At 37.6% G+C, this 27,218-nt stretch overlaps 1 protein-coding gene across 12 annotated transcripts in view; it reads right to left on the minus strand.

Annotated features, from left to right (window-relative positions):
• LOC5574095 overlaps positions 1-23,336 on the minus strand; it is a 217,681-nt gene extending 194,345 nt beyond the window's left edge. For 9 of the 12 annotated variants that reach the window (XM_021840428.1, XM_021840432.1, XM_021840425.1 and 6 more), the window contains exons 1-2: positions 23,090-23,300; positions 19,904-20,621 (exon numbers count right to left, since the gene is read on the minus strand). The gene's annotated coding sequence lies outside the window, so the exon portion shown is untranslated. Of the gene's footprint in view, positions 1-19,903; positions 20,622-23,089 lie in introns of all 12 variants that reach the window. The other 3 variants (XM_021840421.1, XM_021840423.1, XM_021840422.1) reach the window with 3 other exon arrangements.
• Positions 23,337-27,218: the final 3,882 nt, after the last annotated feature.

The raw sequence follows: 27,218 nt of genomic DNA on the forward strand, positions 1-27,218 counted from the left end.
CCAAATATCCATTTTGAAATTCCCGATTTTTTCCCGGTTTTCCCGGTAAAATTTACAAAATTCTCCCGGTTTTTTCATTAACGCAAAATGGTCAGTTTTTAAATAGAATATACTAAAAATTCTTGTTCAAGCTTTTCGACGGAATGTTTAGGTATTTTTTTTGTCAAATAGGAAAAATAATATTATTTTATAGGAGATTGGCTTGTTTTTTTTTTTTGGCTCCTGTACAATTAGTATGGAATGAAAAAAAAAACATTGAAAACAAACTTCAAAGTCGTTTATTTCAAAACTAGGTTTCTGTCACTTACACTTCTTTGCTTCTAACCCCGTTTCGCCTTTTCTCAACTTTCTCGGAGGATTTTCAAATATGTTATTCCACATAAAAACGTTGGAGTTCTTGAGCAAAACAAATTGACCTGCTCTCAAGCTAACTCGCGACATACAAACACCATTCCATTTTAATTTATATAGATATGCTAAATTTTTGCATCTATCGGTTTTTTTCTTTATAAAAATGAAGATTTGTATCTCACCTTACTTATTTAATTTTTAGTCGATTTAGTCTATTTTAGTCAAATTAATTATACATTAGAAGCTCTTATAGAGAAAGCATTGCTTTAAAAAATATCCGATAATATTAATTTATTATTCAGCAAATAATTAAAATTTTTGAGTCGGATAAGTTGGAGAAAAAACAATCAAGTTCAAGTAACATAAAAATAATCATAAAATATTTCGAAACATTGCAAACCAATTTGAAACATTTCTAAGAAGTTTGGTGTAGCAAAATAGACCATTTGTACAAGAAAATAAATCATTAATGTTTACATATTATTTGTTCAAGATTTCAGATGCCTAATTGCAATACTATCAACCATATCAACCATATTTAACAACTTATTTTTGGTGGTTTGTAGATTAGGAGCTTAAAGATATTCGTTCAGAATGATTTTCCCGGTGACCATCTCAAATTCCCGGTTTTTCCCGTCTTTTTCCCGGTGGTTTCAAATTCCCGTCTTTTTCCCGCTTTTCCCGTTTTTCCCGGTTCGGTGGCCACCCTGTGTCTAAAACTGAACAAAATGCGCTAGAAGTGCTCAAGGACAGCTACAGTATTCTCTAGTTTATCCAGAAATTCTTCCTGGGCATTCAACAATGTCACTAAAATAGTCAAAGCTATGCTGTTTGGATTCATCACTGGGCTTCTTCAATCATACTTCCAATAATGCCCATAAGAGACTTTCATGGATTTCTTCTGTAGCTTCTCTAAGGATTCCTCCTTCATGAACAATCCATGAAGTTTTGGAATATTTCTTTATATATTTCTGCTAGATTTTTCCAGGATTCTCATAACTTTCTTTAGGGGTTCCATCGGAACTTTTTTCAAATTTGTTTGGAATAGTACTTCAGCACAAACTTGAAAAACTTTCTTTGAACCTTCCTCCAGCTATACCTTAAAGAATTTGTGCCTTGAATCCGCAACAGATTCCTAGGGTAGAGCCTGCTTCTCAGCTTGTTGTTCTATGAGCGAGCACTTCCAAAATTAATTAATGAGAGCATGTGTATATCTCACAAATAATTGTTATCATGGTCTGATCACTTATCAAAGTGAATTCTGTGACCCAACGATTCTCCCCATTAACAATCATCCCTCCCAGCAACCTTTGTAGAGATGCAGAGGCAAACACCATCTCCAAATAGCAAAGGTTACACACTAATATTCCTTCCCCAATCCCACATGACTACAAGGACGTGGCCGGCGCCGTTATTGACCCTGTATAAATAGAGGCACTCAATCAATGCACACTAGACCTGTTCATATTAATAAAAATGTCTGGAAATCTACCGGTCAAGCAGTATTCGGAATTCTCATGCTAAGAACAATGTCTGGTCAAATTTTCAGCTCATTTGATAAAGATTTTAGTATGCTTCAAGTTGAAAATGTGTTTTTGGGCTTTTCAAAGTTTGAAAAATCATAACTAGCATGTGGAAAATCAAAACCACTTGCTATTACCACTATTTGAAAGCTAATTCTATTCTGTTAAAGTTTGTCGAACACGCTAACAAGATTAAATTGAGTTTTAACATTGTTTGATCCAAATTTGTACTCCGCTGTACCCAGAAATTACAGTTTTCTCAATATACATGGTATATAAAACATTCATTGGTATTATTTTTTCAGGCCCTAGTCAACGGGAATCAAACATAATACATTTATGAATTCATTGACCATCAACAGATTACATGTTGCTAAAGGCAATAAATTACAATAAATGCCCAAAGATCGAGCACCGCATCGCAACCTGATGATAGTTAAATCATGCATGACACATGTACCGAAAACGAATGAAATTAACAAGTTAGCATTGCTTTTTCTTGCCAAGTGATGATTATTTTGATCGCATTTCACTGATCATTTAGAACGATTTGAAAACAATCATCATCATCGACTGAGAAAAGGCAGTGCTAACGTGTTCATTTTTTTGTATTCATTGAAGCTCACGGTGGTGCTCTTGACTCATCCACAGTGGATTTACAAATATGCTTCATAATTACCTATTTTTTACAATTTATTTTCGTAAGATAAATGGTTACTTTGAACGAGATTGACTTTTAGATATGCATTGTCATCATGTCTGGAAATTAAAAATCCGAAATTTTCATGCAGAGATTTTCAAGAACCTCGAGATACAAACCTCAACCAAACTATGTTAAAACTTGCTCCAATCATAAAATTGTGTTCGGCAAAAGTTCGTAGAATTGGATAAACTACTATGTAGAAGTATTTCCGATAAATTTTGATGTTTCGTTCGGTAGTTATGATTTTTTAAAGCTTGAAAATAGCCCAAAAACACATAATTGATTTGAAGCACAACTAAATTTACTCTAAATTGAGTGAAATTTTGGCCAGAAGTTCATTTCGCAATGAAAAATCAAAGTATTGGTTGATTGGGGAGTTTCCAGACATTTTTGAAAATATGAATAGGTCTTATGCACACTGAAGAAGATTATGACCAATCCCTGCCAAACTTCTAGTTGATTCTTTGTACATCTTCACTATCTTCGATCAATCACGGAATAGCAACCATTGATGTGTGTAGGGGGAGATCTCCCAGTGCCGGACAGCACCCAATACCGGACAAAGTCGAAACATTGATTGGTCCAATCAAGATGGTGTATTAGAATAAAAGAAAGCTCTTATAGAGAGTAATGTTTGAACAGAATAACACATCCTTGAAATATGCATGCCTTTTTAAAAAAGTAGAAAAGTTTGAAAATCTTTAATAAATTGACGTATTCTCTTAATTTTGAGCCTATTTAGTAATTATTTTGAATATTAAAAAATACTTTGGATCACGCAAGCATGATCGAACGTAATCCTAATTTGATAGTATGAATGTATTTTGTACCATAGTTGAACTAAATATGGACAAATTACAATTTCCGTTCAGCACCTCCTGTCCCTCAGTTTCGAAAAAAATGATTTGTTATATGCAGAGGCGTCGCGTGGCCTAATTATCCACCTGTGCACTGCTTACTTAACTTTATCTCTTTTTTTGCGATATGTATGCTCCACGGACATGCAAAGTTTTTTAGTATAAAGAGTGTAATCACCATTCTCGAATATTTGTTTTTCTCAGCCTTTCAATAGAATTAAATATTTTATATTTTATTTACTAATCAAGCTGTTTAGTTAAGTTTATCAATAGAGTTGTATATGGGTATCCAATTTATATATTCTAAATCTTCGTTAAAAATTGAACTAGAATCCTGTGTCAACATTTTCCGTGCCCTGGAACTACTTGAAACTAGTATGAAAATCATGTGTTAATCCCCCTTAGCAAATTTTACTATAGGACGAGCTGTTGGGATGAGATGGCATTGAGCTTGAAATCTATTTTGATCATTCAGAATATCAAAATTAAGATGTCGAACGTAATAATATCGTTCAAAACAAAAAAAGTGCGCTTTCGGTCAATTGATCATTAAAATAACCAAAACGGCCGCTATGAAAAGCACAGGTAGCGCCTCCGTAGTCTTGCGTGTACGACATAACAACGATGCTGTCACAATATTAAATACCATATACGGTAGCGCCGCTGTTTTGATGCGATGAGTACCGAAAGAGTTACGTTCAATAATCCATTTATTCGAGATCAAACGTCAACATCCCACCGCAACATCGCTAGTGTTTGGAGGTGATGTTTTCTTCCAAAATACGAAATCATCCGTTCTAACTTAGTTCTAACGCCAACCGTTATATGAATAATGGGAACGCGTCGGTTGTCGCAAGTTTCTCGTTAAACAGTCAATAAAAACCGGTAAATTTGTCATCGTAAAATAACCCAATTTGATCAACACGTACTGGATGTGATTTCCATAATCAGTCATCATTCAATGATGAATTCTGAACAAGTAGTGACAATTTCAACAGCACTGGTTTCTAACTAATCTTGCAATTTAAAACTGTGACTATCTATGGTCACCATGGTCATGTATATCTTTACATAGAATTGAGCCAAAACAGTTCGCATAGTGTAAAATACTCGCTTGTGTTACATGTAGAACGAGCGGGGTGACGACGATGGCGCTGGGGGTGGGTGCGTCCATTCTGCGATTAATCATTGCAAAAACTACTGCGCAGGATGCGAAAAGCGAGGATTACTTACTGAAAGTCAACTCAAAAATAATCCACCTTCCGCTGCCTGACGGTGCGGCCATAGTAACGTGTCCGCGTCCGCGAACGCGATGCGATCAGAGGATTTCCTGTTGTTGATATTCTGCTTTGCGGGCTCGCACACGCGCACGCATCGCTCGACGCGTTTACTATGGCAGCGCCCTGACACACCCGTGCTTCACACCACAAGCGTGGTGATGCTGATTGCTGACGGCGCGAATTCCAAAAGAGAGCAAGCAAAATTAATCTCTCTCGTGGATTGATTTCTCTCTTGTCATTCCCATCTGGACTCTCACACTGGTCGACTTGGTTGCTGTAACAAGATGTGCACTGGCCGGAGTTGACGCTTTGGCTACTCACACACTGGCATTTGTAGTTCAAAAAGCTCTCTACCACATTGGCAGCAATGCGTGTAAGATACCGGGCAGCCCGTTTACCGATGAAAGTGCACACGTTGGGTTGCATCGTCACAGCCAGCAATATGTAGCGTGGGATAAAGTGTTGCGTAGCATGCTTCACGCTGTGCGCGAGCAAAAGAATAGTGTTCTCAGATCCTGCACCGCACGAAACTGCCTATTTTATTTAATTTGCAAAGCAACACTTTAACAACTATTTTGATGAATGTAAATTACTTAGCAAATTCTTGATAATAGTGATACTTGTAATGGGCTATATTTTGTTAGGTTATTGAATTATTAAATTGTCATTGATAAGTATTATATTGCTGGCGGTCAGGATGAACGAGATGCCACCTGTGCAGTGCACATGTTGCACATGCGGACGCGACGCCTCTGGTTATATGATATCTTTGTAATTATTGCGTCAGTGTCTCAAAATACTTTCATTTTTCTTGGGTTCCACCGATCATGGTATCAAACATGCAATAAAATTAAGAAGAATGAACATTCAGAACAACATCGTGAAATGTGCTATTTTTCATCATAAATGGAAAAGGTTTTTGATAGGTATCTTGCAAACTAAGAAAAACTCAAATTATTCTTGTAAAATTTGCAAATGCATTAAATTGGTAATTACAAACTATTCCTATAGTGTACACATTCAATGATGTTCAAATTTGCAGATTTCGAGGCATTTCCAGATCGTGTCCGGTCTTGGGTGCCACCTTTCAAGATCGATCAATTTGGTACTAAAATACATCATCAAAATGCATTGTCAAAATTCATATTTATATTTTCAAATTAATTTTTGTAGACTATAAAAATGATAATATTTATCATAAATGGGTAACACGAGCCCATAAAATCAATAGTTTTCGAAATATGAATTTAGTGGCTTAAGTGTCCGGTACTGGCGGATCTCCCCCTAGTCAGTCTAAGCTTAGCTAAACTAAGAAGCTTAACGTTTCATACAAAAAAGATGCAGAGGCTATGTACTACATTTATATAGTATGTACGTGTAATGACCGATTTTGCGTAACAAAAAAACTTGATGTTGCGATTGCTTGCCCCCCTTTGAAAGAAATCCTGACCACTTCCTTGGTCATCCAACGCAACAGTTACTACGGCAGCCTTAGCGTACTCCACGGACCATAGCCGGTCGATGGGGGCGACGACGTTGACCGTGATGAATAGGTTACTCAAGTGGATGTCGGTTTACTAGTGCATGCAGCCGTTTTCGGATGCTAAGTGCTCTCTCGCTGCATTGTTTCGGTTCCATTTCGAAAGTCTTCCACCGACATATGAAAAAAAAAATGCGTTACTCTACTGGTCACATATTCCGAGTTCAACGGCGGACCAGTGGGCGAGAAACTGATGGGGGAAGCCAAAAGTCGCCCAAGCGAAGTTGGCTCTAGTTGAAAGGAGAAAGCCGCCCCTGGAAAGTCGACAATATTCAATCTCGAGGTGGCCACCGGCGACGTTGAGTTGCGTATCCGACTGTCCGATTAGGGTTCTTCCGAGTTCCATCACACACGTCATGGTTTCGGTTACCGCCGTTATCGAAACGAACTTTCACTCTCATCAAAAACAGTTACAATCACATTAGCGCACGCCACAGCTATACCCGAGCTGAAGAAATTTTCCGCAGAATACCAATCTAAGGTCCATACCAGATAATTTCCAAAACTTATCATCTGAATAAGATGTGAAAGAGACCTGCATAAAAAGTGAAATATTTCACATAATATCTCATGTACATTCTACCAACACTTAATTTTTAATCGGGTCAGGTATTGCAATACCTAATACGTGATAGATTTTCACATAGAAGTGAAATTTTTCAATAGTAATTCAATACCTCAAGCAGTCTTCAATTATTTTCCAATTCCAAATACGTATTTTTAATAATTTTCAACAATATTTTTAATTCCATATTAATATCAAATTGAGTTGTGGACACTATCTGGACTACTGAGCAATACCTAATTATGGTATTATACCAAAACATGGTATGCTATATACTAGTGCTAGTTATACGTTCCTGCTCGGGTATCCAGGCTCTAGCGTGCGGTCATGCACGTTTGGACCCCAACTCACGCAATCCGGACACCTTCGGTGGTGTGTGAATTATATAAACTATTTCAATTTTCGGAATCGGTTCAAGTCGAACCGACAAAAAAAAACAGGAAAAGCGATCGATAAAAGTGGCTGGTTTAATTAGTTTTTCGTTTTGTTTTGAGTTTGGATGGAAGTTACAAGGCCAAACAAGGGCAGCACACTACGATTCATTCGGAAGCAGTAATTTTGCCCGTGGGTTCAAGGACGGTATGTTCAACATAAATTCTTTCATTCTTCCTTTCTTTCAGGCCGTACTGAGACAGAGCCTGCTTCTCAGCTTAGTTTTCTTATGAGCACTTCCACAGATCAGATTTCTTTGTAAGTTGACAAATTTGCATTAGTATATCGTGTGAAAGAAGGACATATTATTCCAGAAGGCGCTTTTAGAAAAAAAAATTAATAAATCCCTAAAAACTATTTCAAATGTTTTTTGACGGAATCGCTGAAGTGATTCCTGACCTCGATAAATTGTGATACCCTCAGTAGAAACTAGCATATTTTTGGAATAATTCTTGGGACAATTTCAAATCCAATAGCGACGAAATATGAAGGATTTTCTATACAATTTTTTGAACATTCCCCTGAACGAAATTCAAAAAGAATCTGTAGAAAATGTTAGCAACAAATTCTTGAGCGATACATTAATTTAAAATTTTAAGAAGATTAATGAACCATGAAAAATTTCATTGAGTTCGTTGGGGGATTTTTTCAAAGAATTCGGAGAATTTGGAGAAGCATTTTGAATGACTGAAATAATTCCCAAACGTGTATCTGATGAATTTTTAGAGATCCTCAAAATGAATTTGGCTGAGCAACTTGTGGACGATGTGATAGATAAATACCAAGAGGAATACACAGAAGATTTCCTAACGGAAATTTATTTCAGTAATAAACATTCTCATTCTGGATTATTATAATCAAAAGATACATATTTAAATTTTGAAGTGGGTCAAAAAAAGACACGAAATCCTGATTAAAGTAAAATTGTTAACGTGAAGATGCATCGAAGCCAAATCTCGAATTTTCAAGAGCACAAATCTACAGAACCAGACAACCGTTTGTGCTGAAAATGCTACTCACTAGTCACTCGCTGGTGGTGACCAAACGATTAGATTTTCAGCACGAACGGTTGCCAGGTTCTTTGGATTTGTGCTCTTGAAAATTCGAGGTTTGGCTTCGATGCATCTTCACCTTAAACAGAAAAACTCGTTCAACCTTGTTAATCAATCTCAATGGCCACTGATATCAATCTCTCATTGGCAGACAGTGCATGAAAAAACGCAAAAACAAACAAACAAATCAAGCTCATTATAGCACAGCATAACGATTACATGGCACGGGCACATGGCCGTAACCATTGATCACGTTAATGAGTGAAACTAGCAGAAATATGATGCAATTCAAAAACCGAACAAGATCAACAACCCACCCACTATCCACTACTGCATCCCTCGGATCAGGTCGAATCCAAACAACATCCATCACTAGGGCGGTTCAAAAAGCAAAAAAAAAAAGTTTCAAATTTCTCCTCCTATATCTGCCTAGGATAATTTTTTGTCAAATTTTCAACTGTTTCGGTGAGGATTTAAATATGACCCAAAGACGCTGAAAGTTTATATAGAAAATAAAATGTAGAAATGAGATTTTTTTTTCATTTTTTCTGAAAATTTATCCGAACACTATTTTACCTAAGGATTTAAAGGAAGCTATAGGAAATTGTATTTTCACACTTTTTTTGTAACTCGAACCGCCCTAATCCATCACGTTCTCACATTGCACAAAGACGGATGGATGGACTGGAGAATTCTCACGCAAAAATCAATGAGATCATAAATAATAACCGCGGCGGCAAGCGCGCCAAACCGTAAAGATGAAGTCCGCCAAGCGGGGAGAGCTAATAAAATACAGCACTCCAAGTTGCTGTGGCAAGTAGTCGAGTAGATGAATGGGGGAGTCTAAGCTAAGACAAATCATCGCGAGCCGAATTAGCTGCTTTATTAGGCGATTCAATAAACGCTTTTCGATCGGATGTGGGTCGAAGTTTTTCGGCGCCTTTGAAACTTTGAGGAGCTTGCATTATGTGGGCATTTCTAATGATGGTGATGGTAGAAACTAATATTTATTATTGTACGACATTTTCATTTTTGTTTCCCTTTTGCTTGAGATTCTTCTGAAGCTTTTCTTAGTTCAGTAGGTAGACGTATAACTGCAAAACAGTTAAAAGACGCTGATTTTGAAATTATCACTATGTTTCTTTGCCATTGCGCAACCATAAAAAATAAGCAGATTCAAAGCAAACTTCTCCAAAAAAAAATGAATGTGCATTCGACATATAAGCTTTTGGCCATATGAAATTCATAGACTGTGGTCAAGCAGGCTCCAATGACACAGCCGAGAAACATTCGTTACGAAAAGTTTCTATGGTTGAGGCGAGAACTGAACCCAAACCCCATATTTAAACCCATAGTGTAGTAAACTATGTGGATTTGTTTTTGAGCAGATGTTACAAGTAGTAAAATTGATTGATTTTAATCATATCATCCAATCAGCTGTGTGTGTCTTTTTTTAAATTCATCCTCTGTATCAGCGGTATGATTCCAAATCAATAAAGCTCTGGTCACCATTAATTCAGAAACAGATGGAGAAACTTCAACAAACTGTTCAACCACCAGCCAATGAACCTGCATAGGTTTTGGATTTATAAAGGCTAGACGACTGGGTTGGCAGTCAGCAGCAGTGTTTGGATTTCGATCGACATGCATGATACTGCCTACTGAACTGAGCGATCGTAGATGCACTCATGCTCGAAAGGAACAGAGATGGATGATTGGGTCGACCACGGGCATTCGTTGCGTAGAGTCTTGATGATTACCCCCGTTGTGGTGCGTGTTCAACAGTGCGGTAGGTAACCGTGAAGAAAAATGGAGTGTAATTTGGGTGCTTACGACAAGCTTCTTTCTTGCGTGATGTAAGACCATCATGGCTGGAAAACACGATTTTGGGGCGAGATAGAGGGTTTCTGCATACGGTGCATATATCCGTATATTTTGACATTGGTGAATGAAATATGATTTGTTTACAAGGTGAGAAGTGTATGGAAAGGAGAGAATAATCCTTAAAGATTGATGAGGAGCCCTGTGATACACTTATTTAGAGACGCACAAATTTTGTGGTTGTCTATTACAAAATAAATTTACTCAAAGCCATGGCATCAACCTCTAGAACATTGTATTTTCAATTAGCTTGCTTTCCTCTAGAAACATCCCAACCCACCACTTCCTGTCTGCTGTCTGTATTCTACTTCCGGACAAAAGCACATAGACATAGAGCCGAGCTCAAGTACCATCACCACACGACGCTATCGCAATCACAGCATCCTTCCTTCCAAACGAAAAAAGGACCAAGTGCCATAAAGTCTTGCCTGGTCTGGCTGTGCGATGAAGGCGTTCAAGTGGGACTTGAACAAGCGGCGTAGAGCAATTGTGGTGGGGATTTACGCGCATGCGACACGACCCTGTCGAAGTTTTTGCCAGGAAGAAGTTGTCTGGAAACATGATTTCATTTACCGTCGGACGGGGCTACTTTGGACACTGAAGTTTTGGTTTGGTGATCTACAACTTTGCATAGACAGATATTGATATTACTTCACTGGATACTACGCGTGAATCAAGTAAATATCTTTAAAAGGTTCGAAACATCGTCAATATGTAATAATATGTAGCAAATTTACAATATCAGGGGGGTCCGTGGTTTAGGGACAAAATGTCGAAAGACAAAACGTCGAAACCAAAAACGTCGAATGCCAAAACGTCGAATCCCAAAACGTCGAAAGGGACAAAACGGCGAAGGGACAAAACGGCGAAGGGACAAAACGTCGAAAGCAGTCATTTTTCTAGCGATTGTTATTGGCAAGCGTTTCTAAGGAAAAAATGGTTGCAATGCGATCGGCTCGGCCTGAGAAAGCAAAACTTTACAATTTTCATCAAAGTAATCGTGGGACAAATTTTTCAGAAAAATGTCATTTCTGGCGAGAAAAGAAGCAATGATGCACTTTGAGAAGGAAATTGAAATGGAGGCCTAGGATGATGTTCGATAATGAAGATATGTTTAAGGAGGTAAGGTGACATTCTTATGGCTATACTTAATTGCTGAGGTAATGAGAAGGCAATTACACAAGATAAAACAAGCCTGTTAAAGAATAAGACCGATTGAAGATGAAGAAGATGACAAGCTTTCTTTCGCCGCACCTTATGACTCGCTTTTCTTTCAACAAATCAGTAACATTAATTTCATCAAATTGACTGGATTTTCGACATTTAGTGATTTCTTTATTCTTCAAAAAAATACTCATTCTTTTGTCGGATAAGTACAATTGAATCGATTTATTGATTTGCTTTTCGAAAATAGATATATTTCATCAGGATATCCAGCACAATTTTATGTGAACTTTTGAAATGACTTCCGTGCATTAATTTTTTTTTTGTGTAGAGAATCTCAAATTGAGCTCTTCGATCAGTGACACTAATAATTGTTTTATCGTTTCAAAAATTGAAAAACAAACTAAAACAGTTCTGACAAGACTTGGCTATTTATTCTTTTACTTTCCTTTCTAAGACCAGCTATAAATTATGGTATCCCGTAGATATCTTTGGAAAACAATGTATTTGCACTGATCCGATTTTTCCGGCGGATTTATATTCCCTATATAAAATTTCTTTTGACGACATTTTGTTCAAGTCAATATAAAAAATTAAATGTGGGCTATACAATACCAAGAGATTCTCTTAATAAATTATACAAATCGGTTGAAGTGTCTTCAAGAAATCTTAAAAAAAAATTACTTTTTACTATTTTTCCATAACAAACTTCCATCAAATTAAAATTTCAAAAAGTGAATAACTGAACTGGAAACAAAAATCTGTAGTAGGAAAATTTCGAAGACATTCGGGTACTTTTGTTCTTTTCGACGTTGTGGCATTCAACGTTTATTCAACGTTTTTCCCTTCGACGTTTTGTCCATCCGACATTTTAGCTTTCGACGTTTTGTTCTTTCGACGTTTTGTCCCTTCGACGTTTTGTCCTTTCGACATTTTGGCATTCGACATTTTGTCTTTCGACGTTTTGTCACCCAACCGGGTCCGTAGCCTTGAGGTAACGCTTTCGTTTCATAAGCGGAAGGTCATGGGTTCAATTCCCAGCCCCTCCACAAAAAACCAGTCCAGCCACCAGAAGACGCCGCACGGAGGACCGTGCTTTGGGGGAGCACATCCATCCTCCGTCAGTATCAGATGGTGACTGAGACAAACTGACCCTCTTCGTAGGCAGCTAGCCTCAAACGACTTAGGAACACGGCAAAATGAACCACCACAACAGCAAAGGACTATGGCTTATGGAAATCGATTGGACTGAACAGCAGAGCTCTCTCCTACCTGCTCGGCGTGAGAGTAGAAGAGAGTGAAAGCAGATGTAAATATAGATTAGTTAAAAATAGATCTGTATCGGTATAGTAGATACAGATGAACTGATTCCGGCACAGTAGTGGCCACGAGCACGGAGTGCCTTAAAAAAAAAAAATACAATATAGTCTCTATAACTTTTTTTTTCATTTGCTGAACAAATACGGGTTAAGGATTCCTGGAGTAAATTGTCTACAATAATTTAGGGGCAGTTTCTGAAAATATTCTAAAAAAAACTCTTAAGAAAACAGTAGAAGAATTCCTGAAGCTTCTCCTCGAGAAATCTGAAAAGAAGTTCCTGAAGGACCTGTGCAATAGTGGCGAAAGAACCTTTAAAAATATCGTTGGAGCTATTTGCATCTCACACTAGTATTCACCGAAAGGATAAAAGTGATTTAGATACCATTTTAGTTAAAAAAAAAACTTTAAAGGCTTTTCATTGAACATAAACTTTTTAGAGACTTACATTAAAATAGTCTCTAAAAAGAGAACTGCCATTGGCCCAATACCCATCGAATCTATTGATAAATTCTTAGTACTTCACGTTCTCAATTTTGAAGAATGTCTAAAGAGTGTCAACAGAAGCTCCGTCTGACGGTACTTGGAGACACGCAAAAGTCCTTATCTTTGCCGACGGTTGAACGCTAATCATGGCGAAACCCGAGCCTCGTGTGTGCCATATCTCCGCCAAGATCCATCATTCTAATGGTAATCATTAATTAGGTTGACATACTTCCACCAGGTATTTTTTCTTTTCTAACGAAATGATTTCCTCTGAAATGTGTGCAACGCAGTAAAACCGCCAACGATCGACAACTTACCGGTGTGTCGGTAGTTTAAAATTAGCGCATGAAATCAATATTTATTACCATCATTTTTCATTTCCAGCCTAGGAAAACACCCGTCGCCACCATTCTCCCCACCAAGTAGCGAAGTGAAAAGAAATAATTTGATTCCGGTTCGGTGACAGTCACTGGATTTACGTCATGCCACAGAAGTTTATCTGACAGACAGACGATATACCCCACCAACTGAATGAGCGGTTGGTTGCGAATGTATCGATTTCTGCAATCGATTACGCGCGCTTTCGCATACACACATGGCAAAATACCTGCCCAGTCAGCAGAAGTTCTGAAGTTCGATGTTATTCGCGGTTCATGAACACTTCCGTGCAGAAGTTTGGGGTTACTCCCCTAAAAGGATACAAAAATGTTTTGGCCATAGCTCTGTGAATACATGTCTAATTTAAACTTTCTAAGGCTCATTCGAAAGTCAATGAGTTAGTCTTACTTCGTATGTATTTCAACAAAATAAGTTCGTGAATTTTGTTTACGAAATTTTTATTTTAAGTTTCGACATTTGCCAAAAAATACACAGCATTGGATAGGCCAAAACTTTAATTCAGTAGGGAACGAGTACCAATTTCCTACCCATCACTAATTTTCGACTCATTCATAAAATTTTGACCTGTTCTTGTAGTTCGAAAATTAGTGCCTTTCCCGCAATATTAAAACCTTAATGTCATATTTTTGCAAGAGCATTTGAAAAATTTTGACGGAAGGAACCACAAATTATTCAAAGTAATCTTATAGCTTATTTAAGCGTAAATAATTGGTACAAGGTTTTACAGAATTTTCTTAAGGAATGATCCCAAACTTTTAGATAATGTTTTGAATAACTATTTTTATACAAACCATTATCCAAAAATTTGGGATCATTCCTTAAAACTCGAAAATTCTGTAAAATCTTATACCAATTACATACACTTTATTATTTACGCTTAAATAAGCTTTGGACAATTGAAACCGGTTGAAAAATGGCAGAAATATTGACAAAACGATTTGCATGTGTCTCATACATACACCATACTGAGGTGTGACCATAAACTTTTGCACGATAATTTGAATGATTTTTTTTAATAATTTTGAAAATTTTTCAGATTTTGCCGCCAAAATTCTGCAAGAGGTCTTTAAAGCTTGTAAGATTACGATTCTAATGCCGCAATAATTTAAAATGTTGGTCCCAATGCTGGGAAAATTGCGTTTTTTTTTAATGTCTCCGATTTAGGTACAAACTTAGTAAGGTACCCGCGGGGCAAGTGAGAATCCGGGGTAAGTGGGACGTTCCGTCATAGCTCACTTAGGAAAAGTTTTTCATGGGGGTATTCGTCTAGAATGTTGAAAATACAATGACAAGTTATGTATTAAGTACAAAAATTCTCTTATTTTTATTACCATGTCGTTCATGTAACAGTTGTCAATTCAGCGCCATTTTAAACTTGCTTGATGAATTGTGACACGTTTCACGTTTTGCATTGGCTCGCAAAAAATAAATGTGTTATAAATGGAATATCCATCAATAAGCTACAATTTTAAGTATTATTACAAGCTGCTAACGATAAACCGGTATTTTGTTTTCATTTCATATGAAATGTTTGATGGTCTAACTAACCTGGGGTAAGTGGGACCTATCAAAACAAGCACCGTAATCAAAACTTTTCCTACATGTTTCAAACATTTTCTCATAGAGTAGCATTAAAACATTCAAACAAATGATTTTTATCAAAAAAGATCAATCTCAACTTACGTAATTGCATAAGAGGGAGAAAAAATGTGTAATTCTTCTATATATTCTTTTATTTATTTTTAAATTTTTGAAATACGAATTCATAATTGAACAAAGACTGGGATGAAATTTGAAATGCATCATGAGAACGATTACTTTTTTGTTTTAATTGAACTTTATTAGTTATTTCTACCAAATTTAGTAGTTACGGAAAACAATTCCACCCCATTAAGGGGTTTTCTGCCATGCATATAAATAATGACAGAACATATTACAATTTCATAAATTATTGAAAGTTTATGTGCTACTTTTAATTAATAACTTATAAATGATATATTTTGAACGAGTTTTATTCCTTTTTACACTTTTATTGAGGATTTTTCAGTTAATATTAAGTGTGACGTGACATACTATTAAACACACGTTTTCTTCCTAAAGCGTTACGTATTTTATGATTGATCCCTTATGTACATAAAAAATGTACTCAAAATTATATATCTACGATTTATCAATCCTATTATTGTAATGGTTGACTTACTGATGTGGATTGACGCTTGAAACTGGATGTGTCCCACTTGCCCCGTTTGGCGAGGTAACTGCGTCTAATGGCTCATTCTAAAACATTCTTCTAAAGTTTTCACAATTTCGAAATTATTCGACCAAATTCATGCACACACCAGCAAATGTGTTGCCAAAATGTGATGGTGTAGTTGGATTTGAGAAATATTGACATTTCAAAATTTTATTGAACAATTTGTTTGAACTATCGTTTTTTTATGTCCCACTTGCCCCGGGGTACCTTAAACAAAATTCAATTCAATTTTTTTTTTTCAGTATAGGTATGTGAAGTATGGTAAACTCTTTCCTTTTCCAATGAGCCATTGAGAGATTCAATCAGACGTGTATTCACAGAGATATGGACAAAACACTTTTGTATGTATTTTTAGGGGGTGACCCCAAACTTTTGCACGGAAGTGTATGGTGCGACAAAGTGGGACTGACTTTAGATCGATGAGGAAACGATTCCTACGAGTTTTTGTGCTACATGAACTGGAAGGCGCAACGTAGCAGCTTATCGCCGGCTTAGAAGGGATTTACTGCAGCGGAAGCCAAACTTTTTCTTCCAGTCAATGCAGCAAGTCATGGAGAAGACGTGTAGGCTGTTTTCTGTTTCGTTTGAATGCGAATAGGATTGAAATTGACTCGAATGGAGAGTAGAATGGTTGGAGCAAATTTGAATGGGTTTATTGTGAGTACTTATACAGAATTACTAGGTACGTCTTCAACATATGCATCAGGAAATTCATTGTTCTTATTCAGAATAACGTTCGGCAGCAAAGCAGCATTCCGCACTTTTGAACGCTAAGTTGAAAAAAAGGCTCTGTCTCAGTTCTTAGGGTAACAGTTTATAGTTATCACTTACGAAACTCTTGGTGAAAAACAATAAAAGCTCTTACAAGAGAACTCAAGAATTTTTAAAGGAACTTCTGGATGTTTAAGAAAGTCTTGGGTTTCCAAAAGAGATACTAAGAATTATTAGAAAGATTACCACCATACCCTGTCCAACAATCAGAGGAATTACAGGAATAATAACTGTAGCAATTTCTAGACTGCAGTCCTAAGCGGATTTTTTTTAAGAATCTATGGTAAATTTACTTGAAAAATTATTCGGAAGATCATTGGAAGAAACTGCAGGAGCAATCCCTGGATGAATTGCTAGAGAAATCTCTAGACACAACTCTGAAAGAATTTTCTAGATAAGCTTCATGAGGAATCCCTCATCTGTAGAGCCTTTTAACCACCCCTTCCATTATTTAAGAATCCCTAGTCGAAAAGTTAATATAGTTTCTCTGGTTTGTTAAAAAGGTTTATAGAAGGGTGCTTCACAGATTTCGCGGGTGGAAACATTCCAGGGAAAATAATTTCTATATTCAACCCTAAAAAAAACTTTGTGGATTAGCTGGGAAGAATTTCCATAGTATTTTTGTCAGATAAACTATATAAAATATTGTAGAAATCGGTTTAAGAACCTCTTTTTGAAGTTTTTGACCAGTATACAAAAAAACACTTTTCCAACCCCCCCCCTCCTTTTTCTTAAATAAGTTCAAAACTGCAAAACCGTTCATATTGTATATTGCAATACCAAATTATCTCAGATTAATGCATAAAAATTGAAAAACAAGAACATAAAAAAAAATCTGGATAATCGAGTCACCGGGTAATCGAGTCTCCGAATAATCGAGTTCGACCTGTACTTTTTCCCAACAATCAAAATTTGGATGAATGCAATTTTTCTTATATTTAAGTTGAAAGAACTAAAACTTAGGTTGAATCGACCCAAAATTGAGTATATTTCTCTCATGGAATTAAAGGAAAACTACCTAGTGGGTACCTGGGAAATTAAGCCAAAATTGAATTATTGGGCATCAACTACGGAACTTCGTTGAAACAACCCAAAATTGAGTTGAACCCCATCTACTTATAGCTTTCCACTCGTTCCACGAATCTAAAAATTACGTTGAAGTGGAGAAATCATTTGAAGACTTCCTGGTGCCTTTCCTCGCCGAATTTCTGTAATATAATCGCGTAAGGCTGTTTGAAGGTTTCTTTGGAATTCTGATTTTTTCTAGAATATTTGATCATGATTCACTGCAAGCAAAAACAGTAGCTTTGGAAGTCATTTTGGTTTAAAAATGAAACTTTTGAGACCTTTGTTATACAAAGCAGAGATGCATTTGAACGCGTTCTGTTCAAAGCTTGTGCTCACGTGAGCCGTGTTCAAGTTCAATCAACTTGCGATGTTTGATCACAGTGCGCTGTTATTTGTTTCTATTATGTGGTGTGCTGCAAACACACAAAACCATTTGGATCATCGTTGGATTAGTCCTAGCAAATAAACATACATTGCTTGTAATTAATTTAAGAATATTTCAGACTATCAAAAAATTGAATAACCACGAAATTACTGGCGATGTTTCAGACAGTATTTCTAAGCTTGAGAGTCTCGGGATGTCGTGCGCAGTTTCTCTTGGCTGGATGTATTCGGTTGCGAGTCAGTAAATTATGTCTAGGCGCAAAATATAATCAATATTATTTTTCAATCCCATCCAGATATGAATATTGCGTTTTTACCGCCCGTTAAGGATTCAACTCGTCATTTATTGCAACACAAATGATGAACATTATCCGAATGTGGATTTGTCTTCTTCTTCTTTCTGGCATTACGTCCCAACTGGGACAAAGCCTGCTTCTCAGATTAGTGTTCTTATGAGCACTTCCACAGTTATTAACTGAGAGCTTTCTTTGCCGATTGACCATTTTTGCATGTGTATATCGTGTGGCAGGTACGAAGATACTCTATGCCCTGGGAATCGAGAAAATTTCCTTTACGAAAAGATCCTCGACTAGCGGGATTCGAACCCACGACCCTCAGCTTGGTTGGATTTGTCCTGTGAAAGAAATAGACGTTCATCTCACTATTGAACTAAAGCACGATTCATCATAACCGGTGCTGACACTACTATGCCTGCCATCTAATTTTTAACAGCGTTTCGTCAAAAGGTACAAACTTAGTTTATATGCAAATAAGAACTTGGGTCTTATTGTCACGTCATTATGTGAGATTCCGGAGCATTTATCCCAGTTTTAAGTTGCCGCTGATCGTACTAGCCGCTCTTATCCACCGGTCGTAACCCAAACATCAAATCCGTGCTGTACCAATATATTGTTAATGGTATGGTGGAGCTCTAAGGCCGAAAAACGTATTTGCGCGTTCGTCAAAAATTTTGGAGATCACAACTCCATGATCAATCTAGTCATCATGTGTGTGTTCAACAAATTGAACTTGAACACGAGAGCAATCAAAGGATAATTTTAGAACGCTCACAGAACATGAGCGTTCAAAATGCGTCTCTGATACAAAGGACATGTACTGAAATAGTGGCCTCTGAAAAGTCTAAGAAACGAATCTTGGAAGGTATAATAAGGTGTTTGGTAATAAGATACTAAGACTTAAAAACTTAATTGAGAAATTGAGCACGATCCGGTATAAAGTCTTGTTCAACATGATCTTGTCATGAAGACGTGTGCATTACTGCAGAAAAGTTCAGATATCAATCAATACGATTCTTTCATAGCATGATATTTTGTTAATTTCAACGTGACATATTTAATTCCTGTATAAATCTAGCCAGAGATCCTTGAATATTTTATGAGGGTTTTTTCAGTGATCCCTTTCGAAGAGTCTGATAATAATCCAGCCAGAAGTTTGAACTATTAAACATCTGCCAAGAGACTTTAGCGGAAGCTACCAAGGTTATTTTAAGACCTCTATCAATCACCTCTGAATGAATACCAAAACTTGATCAATGGCACCGGTGCTTTAGATTTGAAATAGGCATGATACGTTAAGTAAGTACAATTAAAATAATTCCATCAATAGTTGATAAGGTAGCTATTTGAAGAGACTACAAAATTATTACGTTTGAAGTACATTGATCAAACCCATTCATTAATTTGGTCAGATAAATTTAAAAGGACGTCCGCTGGAATTTTGCGCTCATCGCAAAAAAATATGCTGAAACCGAGACGAGCGAGAAAATCAATACAGAATCCTTTGGCCACCACGACTACTGCAAGCCAAGTGTATGTATTTGGAAAATTACCATTGCAAAACACAAATACAAACTTACCGGAAGAAGTTGCCGAGCCCTGAGCTGCAAAAACGTCCGTTATGTTGGCTGGAACCCAGTATGATGTGTGTACGGCATGCAATAAAAGCATCATCCACAGTGAACGAGGATATTTAAATTCGCAGCTAAGACCGCTCATTCATTGCCTTTCTCAGAATCAGACGTCAATTAATTCACTTCCCAAAAAATCACTATTCACTGTCCGACTACTTCTTCGAGCAATTTACCACTTCCACCACTACCACCTTCAGATGCGTTGAGCGCAATTACTGCGGCCACAATACTTATTTTTTTATTTCGCTTTACGCAATACGTCGAGAAAAAGCACTTTACACTTTTATTTTACGTTTTTTTCCTGTTTTCTTTCACAATTTGCCGGTTAACTTGACTGACGACGACCGGAGTTGCATTTCAGCTCATCACCACAAACGATGTATGGTTCACTTTCGATTTTTGTTTTCCTTTATGATCACTTTCAAACGACCGCCTCTTGTTCATCAGTAAATCGCACACACAATGCTCAGTACATCATTTTGGGCGGGCCAATTTGTTATAATCGGAGTAAGAAGCACTAGGTTCAATATTTTCGATAGGTTTTTTATTTCAGCAAAAATAATATTCACACACTAACTGCTCTCAGTACTGTAACCCATCTAGTGGTGTATATCTCTGGGAGTGTGTAATTGGAACTGCATTCGAACAACACCACCGACTGGTTCTGAATGAGGGAAAGATTGATGTTTGCATGGATGAAACGATCGGTTTCCTTGCACTGAATGCGCCAAAGGTATTTACACACATACACACTGCTGGACTGTTCATAACGAAGCATGCACACTGGTACTTCTAAAAGTTTAATGGATAAAGATTTGTTCAAGCATCTTGATCGAACAGAACTCATTTGGCAGAGAGCAGCTATTTTTACAGAACATCTATAAAAGATCTTCAGAGACTTCTCTTAATTTGGAGAACTGTGAATTATTACGGTTGTAAGGTGATATCAAGCAAAAGGTTTGTGAGAGAATAAATTTTAACAAACTATTGCTATCTTGTCAGTTGGAACAAGTGGTAAGTCAGCGATGTTTACACTATATCGCCGTGAAATCATCACCTAGAAAGATGAAAATTTTACAGACTTTTTATGGAAGGGATGGTAAGAAAGATATGAGCGATTGGATTTGAAAACTTTCTGCAAAATTTGAACAGCCCTAGTGCACTCCTCCTATTGCACGATACAGATTATTTTTGAATCGTTGGCGATCGCCATCGTTGGACAAAGATCTTTAAAGAAATTGGAGGACTGGTTGATCGGGAAGGTTTAGTAACAATGTTCCAAAGATTTGTTTTTTTTTTTGATTCCATTGAAAATCCTAGAAATAAGGATGAGCATCCTAGGGAATTTCTGATGAATCATCTCAGTGATCTCTTAGAATCTTTACAGCTCTCATCAGTATTATCCCAGGATTATCATTACATTCCTCACAGGAATCACATAAAATTCTTCGCAGGATTGCTCTCTGGATCCTTATCAGAATCCTCTTAGAATTCTCATATGAGTCTCCTTATAGTTCTCAACTGTATTCTCTCAGAATTCTCATCAGAAACTATTCAAGATTCTCATTTAAAATTCCAAATTTCTGAAATAGTGTTGTTTGGTTTGCTTGTTCGGCGTTTTTTTTTATGTTTCGCATAATGAGCGTTTTCTAATGATAAAAAACCAAACCAAAAACGGGTTCTGAAATTGGACATAAAACAGCACAGGGGACTCAATATGACCAGAAAGGCTTCCGATAGTGATAGTCATTTTTTGTTGAGTAAATATGATTTTTTATAACACAGTAAGAAAATGTAGATTTTGATTTGGGTTCGTTCTCCGGAATCGCATATTGAGACTTCCGGCCTCCTGTATCTGAACATGTCAAATAGACAAGGTTCAAAAATGATCTACAAGCTCGCAAGACTTGATCGATACTACATACATATACTTTCACATAAATATATTCGAAGTCTATATTCAAATTTCACCAAAAACCACCGGTGGAATAGGAGATGTAAACTACATTTTCGAACGTGTTTTCGGATTGGTCACTGGTATCCAAATCTTTGTGTATGCATTTATAGGTGCACCTAATCCTCTACTCAAAACTGTTACATCTATCTTTTGACTCAATTGAACAATTCACAAATCAATTGAGTCAATAGATCTGAGCAAGAATGCAGAACAGTCATCTACGCCTTTTAAGGGTTAATAATTGTTGATGTGCTCATACGAACACTTAGCAGAAAGGCAGGCTCTGTCCCTATAGAGACGCAATGCCAGAAAGAAAATGTAGTTAAAAGTGAGCTTTTTTTGAATATTAAAACGAGAAATTTAAATAAAACTTGCTTTAGTATGTCCGAAAATAGCAGCAATAATTTACCAATTTTGTCCAATTTACCGCAAAGTTTCCCACTATGCTAAGTGATTGGACTGCTTTGTTGTTGTTTACATTTGAAGGTGGCGGCTTGGCCACGGCCAAACGGGACTTGCTCTTCATCCGACTGCTCACGCACACAATCGAAACTACCGTCTCCATTCTCCAGGCTTACTACGTTACATCACGTATCCATACACGATCGCAGAGCACGTATGTGTGTAAGTGCATTGCGAATTCGTTCACGGATGTTGCGTGAATCGGTTCGATGGCAAAACGACAGAAAGAAGTGGTGGTGGTGCGATGGGTCCTCCGCCTTGCGAACCCGGAGTGGCAAGCAAAAGAAGGCCCTTCACCTTTTTTTCCTTCTGCCGCCCGCGCCCACCACAGCAGGCCAGTCAACGTTTTCTTGCGTTTGAGCTCGAATACTGTTGCAGCTGCTGAAGCTACGAACAGTTTGAAGGTGTGTGAGTGTTCAACTTGTATTCTGGCCTGCCAACCAGGATTTTTCTCCAGTCTAGCCAAAAAAAGGCGACACTCCTTTCAAGACTGCACAATTTAATGAATCAAGGAAAATGTTGAAACAGTCCCCTCTGTGTGTTAGATTCGACTGAACTTGACTGCCCTTTGGATTGCTATCCAAAAAAGGCAACCTGAACAGATCTTATCCTTCTAGTTCAGACTACTGGTAGCATCACTAGCTTTTGGGCAGTCCCCAAGCACTTCACTTTTTCCTGACTGAAACATTTAATAAATCTAGCATCCAAACCACCTCCAGTTATGAACAGTCCACACACTAGTGAGAAGCACTCGATATCCACAAAACCGTGCTACTTTTCCAACGTTTTCAATGTTCACTCCACAATTGCACAGAAAAAAAACGCAGTTCACTGCTTTCTTGAAATTCAAAATTTCAATCAATCGCGACGCCCATCAACGACGACACAAACTCACATCATTCCGCAGAAACAGCTCGAAAACGACTGCGAGAAAGTCGACGTCCCTCCGGCTTGGAAGCGACTGACTGGACTGGACCAACACCCATACTGATGCAAAATGTTCCTCTCGCTCGCTGAGAGAAACTCCGTCAAAATGTGCACCTGGTTGGTGGAGTAATGAGTTGAAAACGCATAGATCGGCAGCTTTGGTTTTAAAATTTAAATAGGGTTCCATACCAAATTGCTGGCACTACATGCTGATTGCAAAGCCTACCTGCGATTATAGTTTATTAAGCCAACTAGTTGCAAAATGAAGAATTTTTCAGCACGGACCAAACATTGTATCCAACGAGGCTTGCCGATTATTTTAGCATCGATCCAACATTAACTCTCAGAATCTCTCACCAGAGTCGAATTCAGATCATTCAACGGATGTAGAATCAGACAACTATTTCTAGATAACTTGTTCAAACCGAAATTTTTGGCACAAACGGTTGTCTCGTTCTCTAGATCTGTGCTCTTGAAAATTCGAAGTATCGCTTCGATGCAGCACGCAGCTTCACCTTAAAAATGGGATTAATTTTAAAACAGTTTTGGAAGACAGGTTGTGATTCCTCTTGATTCATTGCCTCGAAATCGCTTGAGAATTACTTACGTAGATTTTAAAAATTTGACATTGAGGAAACGAGAGCAATTCGATACTCAGATATCAATTTGTCACCTTTCAAAATGGAACTGATAAGTACTACTATTGAGCACCATTATGAAACAGTGTTGAAAAGCACCATTTTCCAGTACTGTTTTTGTTGGTGGGAAAATTAGGCCGTTCTTCTGATAAAAATTTGGATGATACGCAACGGAATTGTAAAATAGGTATCCCAAGCTATCAAAAGTATGGATAAAATGACATACTTAGGCTTAAGACAGCATCCATTTATTACGTAACGCTGAAATTGACAATTTTCGAATTTTTGACTGTATTGGGATTTGGAACTGCGGGACGGGAACGGGACGAATCAAACACCGGGTAATGAACAGGAAGGTTTATTAGAAACGTCTTGATGGTTTGAGTTACTTGGAAGAAATGAAAAAAAAACTTAACAAATACCACAACTACTGGTTGCTACGCTCAGGTTACCTCAGCTACCGATATTTCGAGTGTTGCTTCGTTAACACCCCCTCTCAATCGGTTATTTGAGTGTGGCTGAACAATTCCACATTCAATACATCTTGCACGTGCATCAGCATGTTCTTCTCTATCGTGTACCGGTTTCCGTTTTTCGCCAATCAACTGCGAATCAAGCTTGAATGTGATTGTTCGTTCTTCTGAGCACTTCTTTGCGTCTGCCACAAAACTCACGGACTTCGACTCATAACTCTCATGCTCATTTTCAACGCTCCAATTACAGTCCTTTTTCATGTGCCCTCGCTTTCCACACTTGTGACATCCTCCGGAAAACTTCTGAGACTTATTGCTTCCTAAAAACGCTGCAGACTGCTCCACATGGTCCCCCAAGTAACATTAGTAGCTGAACAACAGTTTTTTCAGCTGAAATTTGCTTCAGAGTGATTTGTTCAACAGTTGTTCCACTAAATTGTTTGTTGGGCCTCTTCAAAGACATGGTCCTCTTGGCGATCAGATCTCTTCGACTCCTCCGCAAGTAATCTTTGCTTCACCAAATCCAAGGTCAGGTCGGGTTCTCCCACGTTTTCCAAAGCGGTCACAAGAGGGTCAAATGAATCAGGCAGTGTCAAGAATAGCTGTGATACCAAATCACCTTCAGCTAGCGTTGCGCCTGCAGATTTCAGTTTCCTCACCAACCCATCGAACTCTGTTAAACGACTCCCCAAAGAAAGCGTTGCGCAATGAATCATTACAGCACTGATTTCAGTTGCGTAATAACTATTCCCACACTGCATACTTCAGTGCAGGAAAGTAGGCCGTTTCATGACAGATTGGCATGTTGAAGAACAGCCTATTACAATGAGAAAATGTAAAAACTTTTTTTTTTAATTTTTTGTTGTACGATAAGTTGTGCTCCTAGTAGTTGTGCGCAGTGTTATGAGGATGTATGCTACCATTTAAGGGGGCAGGATCCGTCATTGATTTCGAAATTTGCAAAAGCAGTTTTTTCGTTCAAAAACAAGAAAATTTAAATTATTCTATTCTTCAACCGAAACACAGTGAACACATTTTCATCGAATATTTTTTAGATTTGAACAGAAAAACTGCTTTTGAAGTTTCGATGATGACGATGATTACGATGACGGAGCGTTGAACGTTAAGGTAGATTTGCTCTTAGCAGGGAAAATAAGCGCATTGTCCATGACAAGAGATTCACCCTGGCGCACAACTGATTGACAGACATAGAAAAGCGAAAAACTAGGGTACTAGCGTAAATCGCCAAATGATTAACAATTAAAACGAAAGATTTATGTTCATCTGATTTTAAAAGAGACAATTTACACCGTCTTCAGCACGTAGGTTGCACAGACTGAACGATCACTAACATTAGGCAACGGACAACACGAAACACCCAGTAGCCCAGCGATAAATTTTTCGTTTTGACGAAAAGTTTCCACCGACTGGAGCGGGACAATACGCGTAGACGACTGACGCCGCTAATCGCAAGGTCACGAAGCCCGCGAGGAGGAAAATACTCAAAGAATGGATCATTAAAATAACCAAAACGGCCGCTATGGAAAGCATAGATAGCGCCACCGTAGCCTTGTGTGTTTGACAGAACAGCAATGCCGTCACAATGTTAAATCCCATATACAGTGGCGCCATTGTTTTGATGCGGTGAGCACTGGCTAAAACTGCCTTCAATGATCCATTGATAAAAAATCTTATCAAGAATCTTAAGCCTACTGTTTTACAGCAGGTTTGTCATATTTTTAATGCGTTGTTGTCCGTTTTCCATACAAAAATAAAATATTTCAAAAGATGGTCTTACACTTAATTGTTGAACATGTCCCCAACCTACCTAAACCTAATGTTGAACGACTGTTGCTATATGTTGACCGTTTCACATGATCTTACTGCCGCTTCAAAAACACGCATTCAACGCTGGGACCTAAATTTGCTGTTGAGTTGCTTTGAATGTAATTTCCAGGTTCGTCGTCCAGCAAGTTATTCAATCAATTTTACAGAAACTTCTGACCGGTATTAAAACGGTTGTAACATGGACGTCAGGAAACGCGAAGTTCGAATAAGCCATTTTATGAAACTTTCGAATGACGTTTTCTGGCGGGCCGCTCATTGTTATTGTTCGAAAAACTAGCATGACATGTGAATGGCGCTGGTCGCATGTATGTTGTTGATGATGTTCTCGTCTCTTTCTGGGTATGTTCATACAGGTTATCATGCTTGATATAGGCCTTTCCAAGTGACGTTTCAAATCAGCTGATCTGGAAGGTCTTTGACAGTTCTTCTTTGAAAATGACAGACCCGTGTTAGCATCGGTCCTCCACCGATGTAAACAAATGCATAGACGGGCCTGTCACATGAAAAGGCCTATTACCAGTAGATAAAAGAAATTCTTTGCTTTTAATTTTACATGTGAAGATTGAAAAGCTTTTTACATAAACACCATCGCCATTCTTGAATGAGCTGTTTCCTAATGTGGCACTGAAAGAAACGTAAATAAATGGGTCCGCCAGCAAGTTTCAAAGCTGGTAAACAAACAAAAAACACATGATTCGAAACGTCTTATAAAATGGCTTATTAAAATTTAAATTGAAAAAGTGTATATATTAACCTCTACGCTGTTTAATCGTTATTGAGTTTGACATTTTTAAAGAAAATTTTCCTTTTAAATTTGCAATGCTAAATGAAGTCAATTAACAATACTATTTGAGTGTTGCAGTGTTTGATATGAATATAAAGTTGATTAATGCAAAACAAACAACCTGGCGATCCTTCTGAAGAAGTGATGAAGGCTCGTATTTCACATTATGCTA

Source organism: Aedes aegypti, chromosome 2 (genome assembly GCF_002204515.2).
Source record: "Aedes aegypti strain LVP_AGWG chromosome 2, AaegL5.0 Primary Assembly, whole genome shotgun sequence".
Taxonomy (NCBI): Eukaryota; Metazoa; Arthropoda; class Insecta; order Diptera; family Culicidae; genus Aedes; species Aedes aegypti.